The 22,548-nt window shown below is 37.1% G+C and overlaps 1 pseudogene; it reads right to left on the bottom strand.

The window, feature by feature from the left end:
- LOC105513467 overlaps positions 1–17,045 on the bottom strand; it is a 40,258-nt pseudogene extending 23,213 nt beyond the window's left edge.
- Positions 17,046–22,548: the final 5,503 nt, after the last annotated feature.

Raw genomic sequence — 22,548 nt, 5'->3', positions numbered from 1 at the left:
TCACAAGCCAGCGTTCAGTCATTGTACATTTTGTAGCAATTTGAAAATCTGTAATCCAAAAACATCCTTTAAAGGAAAAGTTCTACTTAAGTTGCTCAGCTTGAACGAAGAACACTTTGTATTAAATTTAACAAAATTGGTCATCCCAAGTAAAGAACTGTGTCATGTTTGATGAGTTACTGGAAAATATGGGGGTTAAGTTCATGGTGTAATCATTACAGATCATGCAGTACATTAAGCTACATTTCAAAGTATTTGCCAAGCAATACTCTCGATAGTAACGCACAGAACTGGCAAAAGTAATCCATAATTAACAGGATAGGAGGGGAATAAGAAGAAAGGTAGGATATCAGCTTAAGTCATCAGAAAGCAGAGTAGGAGATGAGGGCTTATGTGAAGGAAGCTTATTTGGGGAGATGATCTAGGGAAATAGGCATGTAGGACAGGGAATAGTGAAACAGGGAAAAAAGAGAGCCAATTCAAAATGGTGTATTTGTTAGTTTATCAATGCCGTGGTCAACTAGGCTTGATCCTCAAGGGATGCTCTGAGGATCATATGGACTATATCACATGATTTTCTCCTTGTTCCTTGGCTGCTGCTTCTGCCAGGGACAAGAAATGGAACATATTATTGGCAGCTCTCTTCCCTCTTGAAAAAAGATTGCCTATGGGATGTTAATTTCCTCACATGCATTTGCACATGTATAATTGCTAGTGGTCCTATATTGTAGATCCAGAGAAGCTGTGGGATGGCAAACAAAAGAAGTGTAGTACTGTTGAAGTGAGGTACTTTCAGGCTACCTCTATGCAAAGATTCTTCCTGAAGCAATAGCTGGAGTAAAAAGTGGCTGAGAAAATGTGAGGTGGGGCACAAGAAGTGTTTACCCCTTGGCCTGCTCATATCTGTTCGTGTTCTCCATTACATCTAATCAGTCACAGAGTCTTCAGCATTATGACTAGCCAAAATCTCTATAAAAGACTTATGACAGGAAAGTCTGTGGAAAAATTTATGATCCCTGATTTGTGTTCTTGTGACTTTAACTGCTAGTCATTATTTTTCCCCTCCATGATTTACTCCAGATTTCTGTCACTCACAACAAGCACTTCAATGAGTTTTCCCCACTGCGTTGCTTGCTGCTGTGGTTTTAATATTTTCCCAAAATTTCATGGGCAACTTATTCCCCAAATTCATAAGTTGATAGTGTTTGGAGGTGGGGCCTTTGGTGGTTACTGGGATTCAATAAAGTCATCAGGGTGGGGTCCCCATGATGGGACTGGTGGCTTTATAAGCGGAGAGAGATCTGAACTGGCATGCTTTCAGTCTCTCACCATGTGATGGTTTCCATTGTGTAATGATGCAGCAAGAAGACCCTCACCAGATAACAGTGCCATGTCCTTGGACTTCCCAGCCTCCAGAATTGTAAGAAGTAAATTTCATTTCTTTATCAACTACCCAGTCTCAGGTATTCTGTTATAGCAACAGATAATAAAGACATCTGCCTAGTAAAAAAACCACAGACCTTCATCTGCAAGGCATCTGAGTCCTCATTTGTTTTCCCCTCATTAAGCCATAGTGTTGTAATTTACAAGTTGTAATTATCACTAGGTACATAAGCATCAAATACCACCTCAGTGAATCAACAGGATTCCAGAAGTACTCTTGCCCACTCTCACTGTGTTGCAGGAACTCTAGTTCTTCATAGTAACTTAACTCTTTCAATGCTGATAATATAGGAACTATATTCTTTTTCTTTTTTTCCACTGGCACAGCTAGCAACAAATAAATAGGTGGTAGTTGTGCCTTCAGGTTGATGGAACTCTTACAATGGAATTATTCTCAATGCAAAATTCTCTTTCTGGAAATCAGGACTCCTTATCTGGCAGAGCCTAAAGTTTCAGGGATGAGAAGCATACCTTGTGCAACTGGTTCATTCTGAGTGACGGTATGACGACCTACCACACTTCCACACCTTGGTTTCTCATTTATGTATTCTAGCTGTTGAGGATGCACTAATATATGTTAGTTGTTGATTGAATGTATATACTATATCCTGAAGAATAGTCCTCGGTTCTGAAGGATATTGTCCTCAAGTTTACACATACCTGAGCTTACAGTAGCCCATTACATTACTGTTTCAGAGTGGCATGATCAATAGCGGGACAGGTGGATTTTGTCACTTTCCTATTCCTGTACTCCCCCCTCCCCTGCCATAAAATGTTATAACTTGGTCTAAGGCAATATTGTAGGAGATTCTAAACAGATCAGTCAGGCATTCTGTGAGTCCTTGGATGGTGGTGCTCATGGTGAGATTCTACACACATGGAAGGAAAACCCATGTGTGGAGTAGGTGTCATTTTAATATAGATAAGACTGCCTTCTACAGTATGAAAAAGCCCAAGACAATTAACCTGGCAATCAATAGAGGCCACTGCAGTTTCTCTTTATCATGTCACTCTGTTTATTTCTTTCAAGAGACTTTCCACATTCTGAAATTATTTTACTTGTCCATTAATCCTAAGCAGAGTGCAAACTCCTTGAAGTTACAAGTGTTGTCTCTCTTATATAATATTACGTACTCAGGAGGCCTGGACTGGAGTATGAACTGGATACATATTTCTCTTTGCACTCTGAATTGGTACTTAATCTTTGATAATTAATTCATTAGGGCGCCACTCAGAGGAGAACTTGGATTTATTGAATTCTTTCCACATGCCAGACAATATACATGATCTATGATATAGGTGTTGTAATTCTCCCCATTTTATGTTTGACGAACCAGTTGACAGTGAACTTGCTTCGAGTCACACAACTATACAGCAGGGCTTCTGGATTCAAATTCAGGTTTGTCTGGCTCTGAAACTACTGTATCAGGGTGCTTTACAGAATGACAGTTTGGCATCAATTCCTTGCTATTCTCTTTTGTGATGATGTATTATACTTCTGATAAATGTTCCAGACACAGCCAAAACTGAATAGATCATCTGTGCCAACAATTGTTTATTTCCTACTCTGGTGGATGGCACCACTCTCTACTCAACAGGTCCAGTCAGATAACCAGGAGTTATCTCTAACTTCTGTCTTTCTCACCTCCTCCTCAATCTTTCTTTTAATTGCTGGATCTGTTAAACGAAATGCCAGGCACACTTACATTTTTGTGATGGGTGTATTCCATTTAGGTTTCTGCTCTTTGCACAATTTCTATTTCTGACAGAAAATTTGAATGTTATACCATCTGTTTAAAAACTGAATACCCACAATCCTATCAGCCACTTGCCAAGTCTTGTCAATTTTGCTTCCTAATATTTCCTAGTTCTGTTTTTTTCTTTAGTCAACAATTCCCCGAGTTAGTTCATGTCCTTGTTGGTTTCCATCTAGTTGCTAAACCATGGTGGAGATTTGCTATTTCTGTCTGTACAAAATGTTTTCCTCTTTCTGCTTCTAGTACACCCACCTTCTTTTAGGTAACACTACATTTACAGGTGGTTTTGGGCTTCCCTATCACAGTTCCTGATGGCCATGGAGGTGAGCACTAACCTTGGCCAATTAGAATGTTTCATTCTTTTTATTCATTTATTTATTTAGAGACACGAGCTCACTCTGTCATGTAAGCTGGAATGCAGTAATGTGATAATAGCTCAGTAGAGCCTCGACCTCCTGAACTCAGGGGATCCTCTTTCTTCAGCCTCTTGAGTAGGTAGGACTGTAGGCATGTGCCACCACACCCAGCACCTGGTTTGTTTGTTTGTTTGTTTGTTTTGTAGAGAGGGTCTCATTATGTTGCCCTGGCTGGTCTCAAACTCCTGACCTCAAGTGATTCTCCCACCTTGGCCTCTCAAAATGCTAGGATTTTAGGTGTGAGTCATGCCCAGGTCATCTCTCTTTTTAACCCACGTTTTTCAAGCTCAAAAGACATGATTCTGAGAGCAGCCAAGTTTCTCACCACATAGGGAAGCCTGACAGGGTGATGGTATGTTTTGAGCCTGTTTATCCCATCTAGCATCTGATTTGAGCTCATTCAGTTGAAAAGCAGCCAGTAAATGACCTTAGGCTAGATCTCAGCTTACTGCAAGCTCCGCCTCCCGGATTTACGCCATTCTCCTGCCTCAGCCTCCGGAGTAGCTGGGACTACAGGCGCCCGCCACCTCGCCCAGCTAGTTTTTGTATTTTTAGTAGAGACGAGGTCTCGCTGTGTTAGCCAGGATGGTCTCGATCTTCTGACCTCGTGATCCGCCCTTCCGGCCTCCCAAAGTGCTGGGATTACAGGCTTGAGCCACCGCGCCTGGCCGAACTTAGTTTCTTGCCCTATCACTGCCCAATGTGAGTACCACACCCACATACCTCACTCTGGCATTAACTTTCTTTATGTTTTTTACCTGTTAATTCATCCTCCATATTGCTCGCCAAGTGAAGAATCTAAAATGAAAGTTTGCTCAAGTCACTGCTTGTTTAATTCTCCAACAATTTCCCTCAGTTTCTTGTAGTGCAGTTCAGTTCACACTCCTTTGTTTATTATATAAGATGGATGTTTTTACTTCCTTACCTGACCTCCCCACTCCCCACTCCCTGCTCCCTTTCCTTGCTCCACAATCCAGTTTTTCAAATGTATCCACAGTTTTATACCTCCATACCATTTTATATGTTGCTACCATTGTTTGGAGAACCTATCTCTCTTTTTGATGTAGCTAGTTGATTCTTATCTTTCAAGTATCAAGGCATCCAGGAAATCTTTCTTTAATCCAAATAAGGATCATATTAATTTGTAGTTATTGTTTTACTTGTCCATTTTCCCTAGCAAACTCTGAACTTTAGGAAGGCATAAGGAATGGCTTATTTGTCTTTATGTATTCTGTGCCTATCACAATGCCCAGCGTATAATAAGTGCTCTCAGTAAATGTTGCTTGAATGAGTTAATGAGATTACTCCAAGATGGAACCTTCTTGGATTTAGCCTTCTTATTCTCCCTGATTTGCACTAATTCCCTACAATGTATGCCCACTGTCAATCTTCTTTCTGATGTCTTTGATAGCATGCATTGATTATGAGCAGAGTCTTTGTTGAAACATATAAACCTTAACTATATTGGGGCAAATTCTTAGGCAATTTAGTTAAGATATTAACTTCCAAAAAGAGAATTCAAAATGGAAACTGCATGAAGTAACATATAAAAAAATCTCTTCTTTTCCCCTTGAGAAAAATGTGTCTTAGTTTTTGAAAGAAAGACTTAGACAAAATAGGATCCAAAGTCCACCTATGTCATAAATTTTTCCTTCCTGAAAAAAATGATTTGACTTTGAAGTATATCAAAGTATTATGATAATAATGGCTCTGTTTGTATATAATTAAGTCAGATGTTATGGCAGACATTTGTTGACAAGAGGCATAGATGCTGTAAAAGTTCTGATTCAGTTTTCTCACAAAGCTGATGCAAGTGATTTTTTAAAATTTTTTATTTATTTATTTATTTTTAGACCAAGTCTCTCGGTCATCCAAGCTGGAATGCAGTGGCGCAATCTCAGTTCACTGCAACTTCTGCCTCCCGGGCTTAAGTGATTCTCCTGCCTCAGCCTCCTGAGTAGCTGGGATTATAGGCATGCACCACCATGCCTGCTACTTTTGTGTTTTTAGTAGAGATGGTGGTTTCACCATATTGGTCAGGGTGGTCTTGAACTCCTGACCTCAAGTGATTTGCCTTCCTCTACCTCCCAAATTGCTGGGATTACAGGCGTGAGCCACCGTGCCCAGCTCCGAGTAAAAAAATTTGATGGTGAAAATAGAGACAAGAAAAAATATGAAGAAATTACTCATTTTTTGTTTTTTAGTTTTGCATGATTATTAAAGAGTTGTATTTCTTCAAGGATAACTGATTCAAATTATTCAACATTAGCTTTTTTTAAGCAAATACTTAATAATCTGCCCTTGTGACATTTCACCACTTGACAGAAGGGGTATCTAAAGCCTTTTGTTAAAGAGAAGTATCTGAAAGTGACTCTGGTCAAGATTTTCTGTGTTCAATTTTAGCTAAATTTCAATGTGTGTTTGTGATTGAGTCCATGTGTGTGTGTGTGTGTGTGTGTGTGTGAGTGTGAGTGTGCATTCATGAGTACATGTGTGCTGAGGGAAGGGAAATTTTTCCCGAAAGATGAACACATATGCTCAAAATCTTCTTGTAACAATCCTTTAAATTTACTAGCTTCCTCTGGATATATTTATTTTTTCCTAGGTCTTGGTCCTATGGAACTGTCTTATAATTTATAACTTGCAGTGGTAAGGTTCCTTTTTGTTTAGCCACAATGTTCAGTTTATTTGTAATTTCTTTTCTAGGTTCCAACTGAATCCTGAGCTGCCAAAGTTTCTTACAAACATTCTCTCATATTGCCTTTTTTATATTTTGGGAATGTAATACCTTAATCCACTATTTCAAGGTAACTGTTCTTCCATTCTTTTTCCTTTTTCCTTTAATTAGCCTTAAAATTTGATTAAACTATCTTCTCAAAGTTCCAAGTGTTTTTTTCAGAATGTCATTCTGCAGGACATGTACACAGAACCCCTACCTTCATCTGGAATTATCTCTGCAAACCTTCACTTCCCTCTATCCCACTAATCTCTCAGTCATACATTCTCTAATACCTCCACTTACCAGTCCTTTGTTAGTATCTCTATAACTTACTTGTGATTCAATTTCTCTGTTTTAGTGGAGACTGGGAAGGCTTTTGTATTTCTGGTTGTATTTTCCTCGCAAGAGTAAAATCTACCAATTTATTTTAACATTGGAAATAGCAAGCCCATAACTGACAATTTTGAAACAGATGTTTTGAACTTGTGTTTTGTTTTATGTTATGAAAGACAGTAGCCCATCATCTGTGCCCTGTAAAAATTATCTACATCTTGTATGTAGAAAGCAAAGGATAAGAAATACTTTCCTTTATCCCTTGAGAACATATTTCCAGTGTTAATAAGGAAGCCCAGACTAACACACAGAATGGAGCCCTTCTACTCTATTTGATACTATGTTGGCTTCTAGAACCAAAGTGTCTTCATCAAAAGAGTATCTATATTTCATCACATGCAATCCCCTATTTAATTAGACTAGCTCTTTTAAAAACATTTTTTCTAAATATTCTTCCTTTGTGTTTTGACATTATAAATCAGAACAACTGTATTCTTAGTTCTTCCTGCTGTTCAAAGGGGCAGTAGTGAGTTGTCCTCAAGGACTAGTTAGGACAGACAAAAGCATCATCTTATATCTATCACAGCCCACACATGATCTTGAAAATTATATTGCAAATTAACTTTTTAAATTGATAATAAAAATGAAAATAAATTCAACAAACATTAATTAAAGTTATTAACATAATAGTTACTTTGAAGTTTTATGTAATATTATATATTGGTGAGGAGTTGTTATGGAAGTTTAACATTCAAGGATTTCTCCCTGTTTTGGGAAGTGAGTATGATTAGATTTAAATTAGATTCAAGCCAAATTTAGTTAGGAACATTTTCAAAAAGGCATTGTATTTCCCTGTTCTTATGTTCTTAGAATAGGGAAGGTAGCCATTAAAATGAGAACATTATCTTCATTTTAAATAGTAACTGTAATGAATATTTATTAAGCACTCATAGTATATGAGGTCTATTATACTTCTTGCATTTAGTAACAGGCACCATTAAGAAAACTGTTCATTACGATTATCAGGTCTAAGCTGTTAACAATGATGCACAAAAAATTATCCTTCTTATTATTTTAGCCAGTGGGTAATTTGTCTATCTGTGATAATTTCGTTTCTACATTCAGAAACTATGTCACTAATGGAGAAGAGTAGATAAAAGTAAATGATATTCCTTCCAGTATGAAATTTCTCTTTACAATTTCTAATGTTCATTGGGATATAAATTTCAACTGAACTTACTCTGCCCAGATTTTTTGGGTAAATTTATGCAACCAATCGAGATAATGCTTGTTGCAGGAAACAGTGTATCTTATCTGTTCATACTACTGGCATTTCACAGATAATTTCTAACTCAGGTCTCTGGCTGCTCGGAACCAGGTAAACGACATTGGGGAGTTGGAGCAATAATTTTCATAATAAAACTTTGAATGAAAGGAAAATGAAGGGCCTGATTGGGCCCCAGTGTTCCTGGTTAGTGAACCTCTGGTTTAGAGGCAAAGAATGGCCATGAGCTCATGATGGCTTCATTGCACCAGGCAAAGCCAGGGACCTTTGGCTGTCACTGCTTAGGAAAGAACGCCTTTCGTGGATTTCTTTCTACAACCAACTTGTTTGAGTAGATCTTAACATTCAGATGGGTTGCTTGAAATTATTTACTTTACAATTGGAAATAAAACAATTTGATATCATGGTCACATTGTGATGGTGTTAGGATTTGGTAGCAGTTTTACAGTTACTTCTTCACAAAATGTTAGACTGTAGCAACATCTCTCAGGGTCGCCCACGTGAGGAGGTGTTGGCCACAGCAGACAAAGCCATAGACCCAGGATGACCTTGCAAGTTGGTCCCTGATCCTGCTTCCTGCAGGACCACCTTCCAAGTCATTTTTTTATTTGTCTTTTAGGTCAATTCATATTTCCTGGGATTCTGCATTCTGGGGCTGTTGTGCCTACCTCATCTTTACTACTTACCCTCAGCTTGACTACCATATTGTTTTCAGAGGAAGAAAAGACCTTAGCAATCATTACTCTGAACTTTCTTGTGGAATAGTCATTTCTTGTACTTTTCTTATGCTCATTATTGAAATCTGAGTTATATGAGGACAGTGAGAATGCCTATGGCCTTCAGATTTAAAGTGAAAGCTCATTCATTGTAAGTCATTATAGATATTATAGTATTAAAAGTACCATTTTGGGGGGCAGGGTGATATATGCTACATGTACATGTTTTTCAAAGGAGCATGTGCCTTCCATGACTACTTATTCCAGTTCTAGCACATTGCCTTCTCCATACCCACTTGTCCAAATGCAGGTGCTTGTTTTTAGCTCCCCTGATTAGGAAGATTTCTATATTGAGACAGACCAGGTTGTCCCAAACATAAAGATTAGAGACAAAGAGCCAAGAATTTCATTGTCCCTCAAGTTTTACTCTCCTTGGACTCCTGTCTTATTTCTTAATTTTTGAATAGTATTTATTTCTTAATTATAATGATAATGTCCTTTCACAATCACAGCAAAATAATCAAAATCAAGAAATTACAGTATTACCATGAAATCTATAGGCTCTTTTAAAATTTGTTTTGTTGTTCCAGTAATGTTCTTTTTGGTCTCAGGATCCAATTCAAGATCATGCATTGTATTTAGTTGTCATGTCCTTGGCCTCTTTCAATAAGGAATAGTTTCTCAGTCTTTTATTAACTTTTAAAAATCTTCGCATTTTTGAAGAGTATAGATTACTTTGTAGAAAGTCTCTCCATTTAGATTTGTCTGATGGTTCCTCATGATTTATAAATTTTTGGCAGGAATGCCCCAGGAGTGATGCCATGCTCTCCTCAGTGAATCACATCACATATGTCAACTGTCCCATTAATGGTGCTATTAACTCTGACTAACTTGGTGAAGATGAAGTTTGTGAAGGCTCTCCAGTGAAAATGTCATTAACATGTATGTTGTACTTATGAATTCATAAGAATATTGTGAGGAGATGCATTGAGACTATGTAATATCATGTTCCTCATTCCAATTTCACTGATCAGTTTTAGCACCAAGCATGATTCTTTGATTCTTGTCTGAATCAATTATTACTATTGTGGTTCCCAAATTGTAGTTTTCTAATCTGATTATTCTTTGGCAATTTACTTTTTTTTCTTTACAAATATTGTTTATTTTAATGAAACTGGTACAATGTCCATTTAAAACCCATATCCCAGACCAAAAAGTACAAATAAAATAAAAAAGAGCAGTGTTCTGTTGTATTCATTTCTGCATGTATAACTTTATTAATTGCTAATGAAAATTAGAACTTTTCTGGGATCTTCTGACAAGATTTAAAAAAAATCTTAAAATGCCTTTTCTTCAGTGAAGCCATCTTTGGAGTAGTCATTACTCTCACCTTATCTGTCATCTTGACTTCAACCTGATATTCCTCTTCTTTTGGTCCAGACTCTCAAATTTTAAAAGTAGTTTCAAGTTAAGGAAAGGACATTTTTCCACAGTTCATTTCTCTGAAAAACTTCCATCTCCCACTGAAAGTCGTAGTCCAGGCATGAAGCAATCACATGCAAGAACATCAGGGCCAACTGGAAAGTCATTATGAACACTTGCATTTTATCAACCTTATTTATCACCACAAGCCTGAAAATGCAATATCCTGAAAAAGGTGGCCTCTCTGTGCCCACATAATTTTTAAAAAGGGGAGGGCCCTATGAAGGGGACTGAGGCTTGATCACCAAAAATCAGCACGATGAAAACAAACAATAATGAATAATGAGAACTAGAACTACAGTTGGCAATCTACTATAAGGTAGAGCTTTCACTTCTTGCCAATCTACTTATTTTTATCTGTATGATTTATGGATTTTATGCAAAGGGATATACTCCATTAATATAATTTATTTTGGATGTGCAAATTTTCCTACAGTTTGCAAGCAGACTGGTTGCTTGTTTTATTTGACATGTCCTGATATTCTTTGAGCAATTCCTTACTTTGTAGTACAATAAGATGGCCCATTTCCATTTCGTATTTTTCTGTTCCTAGCTCTAACAGTCAGCTGTTTTTTCAGACAGTCCTAGTTTCTTTTAATGAAGTATGATATTTAGAAACCATTTTCTGAATGCTAGGTGTGCTCATTGTAATCAGTTACATTATTGGAGGCTTTCTCTATTTATCCATTAGAAGAGCTAAAAAAATTTTGTATGTATTCAAATATACATTATCTATTATCTATCTATCTATCTATCTATCTGGCATCAATCTATCATGAGTTCACATTCCAATTCACCACTTTAGGTCTCTTTCTCCTTTCCCCTTGTAACACTATTCTTCATTAATAAGAAACCTGACTCTTTTTATTCATAATATGTTTATGTATCTGTTTAACCTCTCTGTAGCTAACCAACTTCTAGTTGTGCCTGCCTAAAACTGACCCACCATTAAGATGAAGGGGAAGGAAGAGGAAAGATAAAGAAAAAGAGAATAGTTAGAAAGCTGGGTTCTGGGCATGCCACATTCTCCCTCCCACCACCACTTTCCATAAAGAAGGTGATAAGGGAGATGGGGTAACTGTTTTGTTATGGCAGTTAGCATAATACATTACATGTAGTGGACACTTGATAAGTATTAATGGAACGAATAAAGGATACTTCTGGGGCAAAAATTAATTTTATCTGAGAATATGCCCTCCTTAAATATTTGAAATAAGGATTAATCTTCCAAACAAAATTATTTGGCATTAACTTATTTAAATAACAGGATGAGTTGGATAATCTGCTCAAGGCCTGGACTAAATCAGACGTAGAGACAACATCAGAATGCTAAACTGTTACCAGTTTGGCTATTAGTTTCTCTGCTTCTTTTTCTTTTTTGACTACTGTTTTAATATTTGCATTTAAATTTTGGGAAATATAAAAAATTTTCAATTTCAAAAATCTTCAAACCTCCTCTTGAGAAAAGCTCTCCTATTTTCATCTAATTTTTGAAGAACAGAGGATCAAAGGTAGACAGAATCCCTAGAAACCAGAATTGGTGGGCTCTAAACCATTGGTTGAGCCACTTCTGCAAAGTTAAAACAGTGACAGTTTGTATTTACATGGTACTTTCTACTAGCTAATTGCTTTATTTTCAGTTTTCTTAGAAATTTATTTCAAAACCTATGTGAAATATATAGGGTGCTTGGATCAGTTACTGAAGGATAATAATGATTTTTCTTCATAGAAAGTCTTTAGAAAAAGTATCTTTCTTTCATGTTGAGATGGACTTTCCTGTCCTGAATCCAAGGGGTTATCTTTAGAAATTGTCTTACAGATAGATAGATTTAAAAAAATTAGTTGTTAAAATGCTTTATTAATCTACAAAATTTTCGGTTGTCTTTTCTCACTTAATAATGTCAGGCTTCAATTCCAGTGAGTGTCAGAGGATTTGAGAAGTCTAGTGCAGTTGCCAGGGGCAATAGTTTTAATTTTTATGAAACAATTTATCTTCCCTGCACATGATTTATTTTAGCTGTGGCCTAATTTCTTTCAAGCCTTAGTCCCAAGTGCCTGTGATAATTTGCAAAACTTGATGAGATAATCTGGAATTTTCCACATGTCGATGTAGGATAACTGCTTCTGATTTTGCAGACAGAAAACTGAGAGACATAATAAAGTGGAAGATTGCACTACAAGTCGGCAGAATAGCTAAACTAGGTCTCAGTCACTTAACTCACTATCTGATTAGAAGATCTCTACCTTGTTAACTTCTTTTTTCAGTCTGATTTCCATCCCCAGGCGTGGGTGTCTTTATTCCATACATGAAGCTTTATTTGCTTCAAAGGCACTCCTACACAGAGGAGAAGAAACATGCAGTTAGATTGATTGGTATTTTGCCTTGGGATTCGTAAGGATGTTTGTTGAAGGCTAATACTGCGAGCAGGGTTAATGATGCAGAATTCAAGATGAAGACTCAATTCTTGACCTATTGTTTAAAATTATATAGCTATGTGATACAAATTTGATGGTGAAAACTATTGGTTATGAGAATTCATCTAATAGCTTTTAAAGCCAAATAATTTTGCATGGTACTCTCTCCACTACTGACAAGAAACTCTGTGTTGCAGAGTCTTCCTCAACTGATTTTAATAACTTCTCCTCTAGTACTTCCCTAAGCCACTAGACCTGTTGATTGATTTGTGAGTATTCAGAGTCAAAACTGATTTTAATGTTGATCCTGGTAAAATATTATCCAAAAAATAAAACTGACACTCCTTTTCACTTTCTTCTCAAACTATTTTAAGTATTTTAAAGAGAAAAAATGATATCTATTTCTATTTTTAGAACATTATTTCTATCCCTGCTGCCCTCCATCATTGCTGATCACCCCAAACTGGAGGTTAACTTTGGGTTTCTTTGAATTCATGCTTCCTTTCTCTTTTAGTGAAAGAAGTGAACTGTAACAACTCAGTGTGAACTCCCATCCTACCTGCCAATCAGTGACTCATTTAATAAGCATAAACTAATAAAGGAATGGTCAAGTATAACATTTTGCATATGTGTTTATAAGGAAAAAGATTGGAGATGCTGATTTGGAAACAGATAAGGGGAAAAAATATCCCTTTTCTATGCCCAGGAGCTCACATTGACCACTCTCCTGAAGGAGAAGAGATAAGACAACCTGAATACCACTTAAAAAGTATATCTCTTAAAGGCCAGACATAGTGGTTCATGCCTGTAATTCCAGTGCTTTGGGAGGCAAGAGGATCACTTAAGGCCAAGAGTTTGAGACCATCTTTGACAACATAGCAAGATCCCATCTCTCAAAAAAAAAAAAAAAAAATTACCTGGGTGTTTTGGTGTATACCTGTAGTTCCAGCTACTTGGAAGGATTGCTTGAGACTAGGAGTTTGAGCTTACAGTTAGCTATGGTCATGCCACTGCACTCTAACCTGGGCAACAGAATGAGACCTGTCAAAAAAAAAAAAAAAAAAAAAGAAAAAGGGAAAGAGAGAGAGAGAGAGAAAGAAAGAAAGAAAGAAAGAAAGAAAGAAAGAAAGAAAGACAGAAATCTATTAAGTAAGAGAACATTCTCACTGAAAAGAGACCTTCAGCTTCTATGAGTGAGGAGATGTCTATTTGGAGTGACCTGCCTGTTATCCTTACTTATTGTCTTTCAGCATTCCAAGTAAATGTGAATGAACAATAATACTGTCGTCCATAGGACTCACAAAAGCGTTGACTAGGTTGGGACTTGCCCAGTAAAACCCAATTTAGTGCTCTGTTGAATAGAGACTTGTAGCATAAAAAGCAACTTGCTAGTTTTAGGATCCATGCTAATTCTATCTCCTCTTCTCCTGATTTGACTACTGCTGCCCTGCTGTGTTCTTGCTCTAGGCTATGCAAAGAAACAGTTTTAGAGGAAATCATAAACATTTGATTTAATTAAAACCATTATTAACACCACTTTTCGTCTCATTTCTTCAAGTGCCAAGGTATAGATTACGTTTGAACAATGGTGATAAATATATAGGGAGAAAACACAATTCTTTTATGGCTTGTAAAAAATAGAGCAACACAAGAATAAGATACCCTGTAGTAATTAAGCATTTCCTGGTAAGCGGTTTCCTTTAAAGTTGAGGTTTCCAGGGCTAGCAGCTAGGGTGATACATTCAAACATTTTCACTCCAGTCAAAAAAAAAAAAAAAGGAGGGAAAAAAAGCAATCCTAGTTTAACCATCTGATCCTATGCTGAGATATCCAGTGCTGTTATTTAAAAGCCACAAGTCACAGGCACTGTGTTATTTTCTACTCCAGCTGTGTAACTTTGGCTTTCATGTAGATACCCACATTAAATGCCAAAAAGAACCATATTAATTCTCTTCATCTGCTACTAACCCTTATACCTTTATATTTAGTTTGAAGAATTCATAATGTTTAGCCATATGCTGTTACTAATATTGGTAATCACTGGATAAAATGAATAAATTTTTGTTCACTTGTGGGTGTTTCTTGTGGTTAAATATATTCCTTGTTTTTCATGGGTAACTAATTTATTCTGGTTTGCTTGTTTTTTTTCTTTTTTTTTCTTCCTTTCTTTTTTCTTTTTTAGATTTTAAAACTGAAATTTCCACACTCCCCAAATCCCTTTAATTCATGGCAAACCAGGTTGGTTCATAACCCTAGTTGTGAATGACTTTCAATTCTACTGTTTGATTCTTTCCTTTGGGAAATTTTCTTTTGAGAAATAGCTTAAGTATAGTTAACATTTACTGAGTGTTTAGTATATGCCTAGTGCTGTTTCAGTCCTTTAAATGAATTCGCTTTTTTAATTCCTTCAAATTCCAAGGCAGAGAGTTGATTTATACAGTTGCACAGGTATGTGCTGTACAACTTTAGGGAGCACAAATCACAGAGATGAGGTGGCCCTGATGAAAAAGGTAGGTATGATTATTATCCATATTTGATAAATGACAAAAGGGAAGCATAGAAATATCAAATAACTTGCCTGTGATCAAACAGCTGTAAAGTAGTAAATGGAGTTTACCCTGGCAGTCTTGTTTGAGAGCCCATAATGGGGCTATATTTAATCACAGTTGCAATAGTACTCTTTATTCACATTTGAAAGCACATTTATGTATATGATGTCTTTCTGTCTTTAATTCCTCAAAGCTGTGATGTCTTTCTGTCTTTAATTCCTCAAAGCTGTGATGTCTTTCTGTCTTTAATTCCTCAAAGGTGTGATGTCTTTCTGTCTTTACTTCCTCAAAGCTGTCCTGGAATTGTTGAATTTGTGGTGCCTAACCTGGTAAATTTGCTCCAACCAAATTGCTCAAATATATCTTTCATAATATTTTTCTATTTTCCTATAATTACTGTTGAACGGAATGGTGCCTAAAATATGCATATCCTTTCTAGTTCAGTATGAAAATATTATTGTCTAAAGACAGCAGTGTCCAAAAGAACTTCCTGCAATGATGGAGATGTTCCAGAGCTGCACTGTCCAGCTCAGTTGCCCCTAACCACGTGTGGCCCCTGAGCACTTGCAAAGTGTCTAGTACGACTGAAAAACTGAATTTTTTTTACAATTTTAATCACTTCAGATTAAATTTACATACCTGCATATAGCTAGCAGATACCATATTGGACAGTCTTTAACACATTTATTGTTTAAGCATATCTTAAGATTAATTATGAAAATTATACTAATTGCTTCATAAGTTACAAGTGCACCTGCCAACTAGCTTCTATGTAATTAGACATAAAGGGAAAAAGAGATAGAGACATTAATGAGAGAGAATCCATAATAAAGGAAAGGATGCTTTAATTCCCATATTATTCTCACCTAATAATGTTTCTAAGAGTGTGAAGAGGATCACAAAGTAGATTACTTTGGGGATCATAAAATTCATATTCAGAAATTTTCATGGGCACTGGACATAGGGCTTAGTTATCAAATTGAAGATGAAATGTGAAAATCATGGCTTTTAGGAAAACATTGCAAAAATTATCTCTAAAATATCAATTAGCCTTAGTTATTGTCTATCTCCTTCCACCACCTGTGTTTATTCACAATTTTACATATAATGTGTGGAATGTAAATGTAATTTGTTTTCTACCATTTTAATACATTTTTGACAAAAGATATAACTGAGGTTTATACTACAACATACTTGGGAAATTTCTGCAAAACAAAATCTACTCCAAGTAATAAATGACTTGTTTTTTCTAAGACCACCAGAGCGAGCACAAAAGAACCAGCAAGTAGGCAAAGGTCAGGAGCAAAACTGCAAGTTTATTTTGGTCACCTAGCTTCAAGGGAAGAAGGTGGGTAGGGAGAAGTCTGTCGGCCTCCGGCAAATGAGGCCCACAGAGTCGCCCGTGACGCTCTCGGACGGAACGACCGGAGTGGGGAAGCTGGGAAGTCCGCGTGGGACCTGGGCCAAGAGCGGCTTTTCTAGGGAGTGGGAGGGCAATAGGCGGGGCACGGGCGTGTCGGGGCGTTCCGCAGGTGCGACCAGGTAAATCTTGGTCTCTTTGGATTGATGTCACCTGGTGCATGCCCAGTTGGTCTGCACCTTCCCAGGTCACCGGCTGCATTTTCGCGCGCGCGGGAAAAGTTGGGAGGGGGGGATGAAGAACCCGGAAGTGCACCATCTTGCCTCCGTTCGTCCAAACAATAAACGTTTGTCCTTTGTCCTTTGACTCCTTTAAATGATTGAGTGGAACAGCCAGAGATACCTAAATAGGAGTGGTTATTAAAACAAGCTAGATAGCTAATTTCTGCATTTCAGGCCTTTTCTTGGCCTTGCCTGACTATTTTTGTTGCACATCATTAATCTGGAAAAGCATACTCACAGGGACGCCACCTTCTGGAAGCAGCAGCCCATCAGGAGCAGGTATGTCCATTATTCAGCAGCCGCTGAGCACTGCTGAGGCCTTTGCTGTTGGCCACTGCTCTCTTCAGGGCTCGGTCTCTCACCAGAGCCCTGCCAGTCAAAGCTTCCCTTTGCTTCCAGGAAAAAAAAAAGATTATTTATTTATTTATTTATTTTTATTTAATTTAATTTTTTTTTTTTTTTTTTTTGAGACGGAGTCTCGCTCTGTCGTCTGGGCTGGAGTGCAGTGGCTTGATCTCAGCTCACTGCAAGCTCCGCCTCCGGGTTTACGCCATTCTCCTGCCTCAGCCTCCCAAGTAGCTGGGACTACAGGCGCCGCCACCTCGCCCGGCTAGTTTTTGTTTTTGTATTTTTTAGTAGAGAGGGGGTTTTACCGTGTTAGCCAGGATGGCCTCGATCTCCTGACCTCGTGATCCGCCCGTCTCGGCCACCGCGCCCGGCCGGAAAAAAAGATTTTTAAAGGCCCCTGTGCTGACTACTTCCTGAATCTCAGTTTGTGGTTGAGCCACCTGCAGTCATGGATGCCTTCTTCTCTAATTTCACAAGTTCACTTAATAGTGATGCCATCAGGTAAGGTTGGCAGATAAAATATGGGATGACCAGTTAAGCTTGGATTTCAGATAAACAACAAATAATTTTTAAAGTTAATTATATCCTGTATAAAATTTGAGACATACTAAAAAGTTATTTATTGTTTATCTTAAGTTCAAATGTAACTGGGCATCCTGTGTTTTGATTTGCTAAATCTGGCAATGCTACATTAGGGCCACTTTCCAAATCTTAACAGTAAGGAGAGAGCTCATACAACTCAAACTTTGTGGGAAGATGTCACAAAATAGTGTGGTTTATCTTTCAGGAATACCAAGTATGCTTTTCTTGGAGTGACTAAGACTTGGATAACAGGAATAATCGCCGAATTTGGGTCTTAGCTTTTACAAAACAGCGTTGATGGAACTAATAACTTACTAACTGGCTCTGGCTGAGTGCCCCATGGAGCTTCATTTAATCACCACAGAATGACAATTTAAACTGCAGAAGAAGGTCAGTGACTAATTCAGGCTCTAGAATTCTTTTTTTCTCCTATGGAGATGTGAAGAGCAGAACTAAATGAAGTAGCTTCAGTTCTGAAAGTTGCTTGTGTCCAAGAATAAGACATGATATTGTTAATAATTTGCAGGAGATTTGTTGTTACAGCTAGCTGAAGCTGCAGAAATTGGGGCAATATACTTAGAGGTATCAATAGAAAAAACATTCTCATAATGATTTACAATGCACAGTGTAGAACTGAAAAAAAGAAGAGAATGCATACATTGGTATAATAAACTTCTTATCAAATGGAGTCGATAATATAGGCACCAATGCCTTGTTCATCAAACTGCTAATGACAAAAGGGACAGAATCAGGAAAGCAACATGACTTTGCAGTCCACTTAGCAACTTCTGTCTCGATCAGAGGTAATTCTAAACTTCAGACAAAGCCACAACACTCAGTCCCAAACATAGTGCTTTTTATAGCTGTCTGAATTTGTTTCATCTCCCCTTTATTCTTGGATTAGTGGCTTTAAAATGGAAATGTTGGATTCATTTCAGATATTAGGCTGATGCAAGCATTGTAATTTTCTCTCTTGAATTCTTAAATGTGTTGATTGTACTCTGGGAATTTTATGGTTCTTTTTAAAAATACTGAAAGTGTTTGTTCCATTTTTTCTGATGTAATTGCTTGTACTATTAATTCCCAACTCAATTATATTTGAACTTTTGTAGAGGAATCAGAGACACAAAAGACATTCTAAATGATAAACTTCCATTTCTTCTTTCAAAATGCAAATAAAACTAGTTTGGAAGAAATTGGAGGGAAAGAAATTGCTTTAACGTGGAACTTATTTTGAGTCTGGAAGTCTTGGTTTTTTAAAAGAAATACTCTGGTGACCAAAACAAATGGTGGTGAGTTGGTGACACAGTAATTGGCAGCCTCTGGTATCCAAGGCCATTTGCTTGAATTATTTACGTCTCAAAACTGACAGGAATTTCATAAGAGCAAATAAGTCAAGTCCAGTGGGTGTCATTTATCTGCTGCAATCACACATCTGATTGGCGGCAGGTCTCATCTGCCAGAGCTGATGCCTTAAAAACCCAGGGGAAGAGTTTATTTTAAGACAGTCCCACACCCCTTACGGTTTGATTAGTCTTTCACCAGCTCGATTCCATTCATTGCCAAAAGAAGGTTGACACAAAGAAGAAAATTCTTGTAATGTTGTCTGCTTTAAAATAACTCAGTAACAGGTATTGTTACTGAAACATCTCCTTAGACTTTAAAATGATCTTTTAACCCCTTTTCTTAAAAATACTTTAAAAATTACCTGAAACTAACTGAATTATGATTTTTTATTTTATAGTGGTGTCATATGTGGCCATTATAGTCTGGCAGCCTCCTAAGATGGGTTTGCAGTTATGTCTCTGGGACTCAGATGGCCCTTGATGTCTTCTCCCATCCCTCATTAACTTGATTTTCTCCCTCTGTGGTGCCTTCTGGCAAGGCTGGTAGAGATGGGATGTAGTTCCATTGTATTTGCCTTTGGAGCTGGAATAGGGAATGAGCAAAATTAAATTGCCTCAAGACAATTTATGTAGTCTTCATTGTGTACAGATGACTGGCTCCTTTTACTCATTTTCTTGTGAACTTTGGAGAAACGTTCATGGAATCTATGATCCTTAAATTTTATCTTATAAATTTTAAGAAATAGGTTTTTAATGCTTGAAGAGAGCAACACACTTATAAAATATTCATTGGAGTTTGTATTTATTTATTTTTGCCTTGGGCTTTACAATAAACTCTGGAAATTAAATGAATGACGTAGTACTCTTCAGATTTAAAAACACTTTATATTCCATATTTTTATATATTTTATTCATCAAAACTCTATGAAAGTAAGCTATTCAGAGTATCATGGTCTTTGTTCACAATTACATTGTTAAAGTTATAATCAATTTATGCCAATCAAAAGTTTTTTCCTTTGGACATCCAGTAGGTAAAATGAATTAGTGGTTGTCAGTGTCATTTATGGTAAAAAGAGGACCTTCCTCTTTTTCCTATTTTTCAAATAGTTTTTGAAAAATAAATACTGTCCTATTCACAAGTAAAAGTTATGAGGAAACATTCAACTTTTATCTCATTGGCAGGGGTTTGGGAGACTGGAGAATTTAACTATAGTTCAAGGGAGTGTTAGCTCATTCATGGGACAATCTTTTGTTTTTTTGTTTGAGAGGGAGTCTTGCTGCTCTGTCACCCAGGCTGGAGTGCAGTGGAGCGATCTCGGCTCACTGCAAGCTCCGCCAAGGGCCAATCTTAAGAAGAACGAATAGTCCAATGGTCCCTAGAAGAGAAATATTTAGTTTCAAAAATATTCTACTAGGGGCAAATAAATTAATAAAATAAATAAGTAAGTAAGTAAAAGAGGTCTGTTTCTCATTGCAACTCGTTTTTCTGTTTCTTCGAATTATCTTTTCTTAAATCTGTGGTATGTAGTTTCTTCTTAGGCTGAACACAAATATAAAACTTATTGTTACAGACCCAGACACTGAAGGCAATTGCACTAGCAGGGGGAAAGCAAAAGGATTTCTTCTCCCCAAAGGGGGCTTTTTAGCCTTTATTAAGTGGGTTATCTTTTCAGTGGTAGCAGGCTTTCCTCGATCTTCTTAGATTGTGCGGCACTCATTTCTCCAGGTTGGCTGAGGAAATTGCTTCTCCTGCCACCTTGGACTACATCCACCTTAAATGTTTGTGGACTTAGTGTGAGAGCGGAAGCCTCTCCATAAATCATTTTGAGATTTGCTCAGACTTTTAAGAGTGCCTCTGGTCCAGGCACATGTGAAAAGGTTTAAGTCATGCAAATATCATGAATAAATGAGTTGTATTCATCTCTAACTCCTGTGTTTACAAAGATGGCCTGGGCAGCTGGAAAAGCAGTCAAACCTCACTCAACACTTGACATTAAGTTTAACCTCTGCCTAAGGAAATAAGCACTTAAAATCTGCTGAATCACTCGATTCTCACATGTCTTTCCATGGGAACCTTAGACTAGGGGTTTTCTGGTACACCCTTTGACCGGGTGAGTTTGCAATGAGAAAAACTCTTATTATTCTTTCACTGCTCAGCTTGAGGTTTTGGAATATAGCTCCTTCTTTTAAACATACTAAGATACTTGAAATTTTAAAGACTTCTTTTCTTAGCCATTCTTGCCTTCTAATTTACCTCCCAAGGTCCTGTGACCAGCTCATTTCTCTGTTTGGTTCAGAGAACAGCAAGAGATGACGCCCTGTCACATCCAGATCAGAAAAGACAGGCAGGTGAAATGCCTAGGACCACTTCTAACCAGCTGATGACTAGTCTGAAAACATCAGGCTTCTCAAAACTGCAGAAAATGTTTCCTCATTAAAATATTTTTAAAGGAATATCTTTAATTACATTATATCTAGTCAGTCAATGAATGAGCTTTGTCTCAGCACCTATAGATAAAGTATTAGTGAATGAGGACCTGGGAGATTGGACATGGTCTCTGCCATCAACAACCATGCAATACCATAATAATAAACATCCAAGGGAAATAGGTGTATGTGAAAAAACATAACTACTAAGCAGGCAGAACGTTTACTATTAAAAGAGAGAGTTGATGTTAGTAGGGAAAACTTCCAAGAACAGCTTTAATGCTTAAGAGTGAATATTAATTAGTTTAAATATGACATAAAAGGGTTATGAATATTCAGAATTCATCCCTCCCTGAACTACACCCAGCACAAAACTGGTCGTTGCATAACTACATTACCTTTTATGTGTGTGAGATATGCTGAAGAAATTAATAGCTTTCATTATGGAAAAAATACACATCTTCTCCCATGGGGTTGTGTTATAGCCTTCCTCAATGTGCCTGTTTGCTCTGGCAGGCTCAATAGTCTCTTTGCAGAATTATTTTTTTTTGGAGTGGGGAGGAGCAATAGTCCCTCTCTTTTCCTCTTATTAGATTGTAGCTCATTCAGGAAGTGTGAAATCATTGTATAGTTGAATTGTGGACAGAGTGCTACTACACAGATGTTAGCATTAATGCTGCTATCAGCATAGAGTGAAGAAAGTTGGTTGACAAAGAGTTTTCTTATTACTTTGGTGTGGAGGTGTTATGTGTATTCTGTTAACTAAAGACAATATTAAACTCGTTGCCTTTTTTTTTGTTTCTGTAGGGGAGAAAGCATAGTTAAATGACTATTACAAGCACATAATTGAAGATAATCAGGAAGAAAAAAATTCAGATGTTCTGAAAGGATGATACATTTCTTTAATCTACTGTAAATTTTATGGATTGTAGAGTCAAGTCTTTGTGCTATATTGTGTTGTGAAAGCTTACAGAGGATAAGACTAATTTAAATTTTAATTGTATATCATTTCAAGATATTAGATTAAGCTATCAATGACAACTAAAAACAACAATAATAATAAGCTTTTATTGAGCCCTGTGCTAAATT

Source organism: Colobus angolensis, unplaced genomic scaffold (genome assembly GCF_000951035.1).
Source record: "Colobus angolensis palliatus isolate OR3802 unplaced genomic scaffold, Cang.pa_1.0 Scaffold23, whole genome shotgun sequence".
Lineage (NCBI taxonomy): Eukaryota > Metazoa > Chordata > Mammalia > Primates > Cercopithecidae > Colobus > Colobus angolensis.
This window is presented reverse-complemented; position numbering and strand designations above follow the sequence as displayed.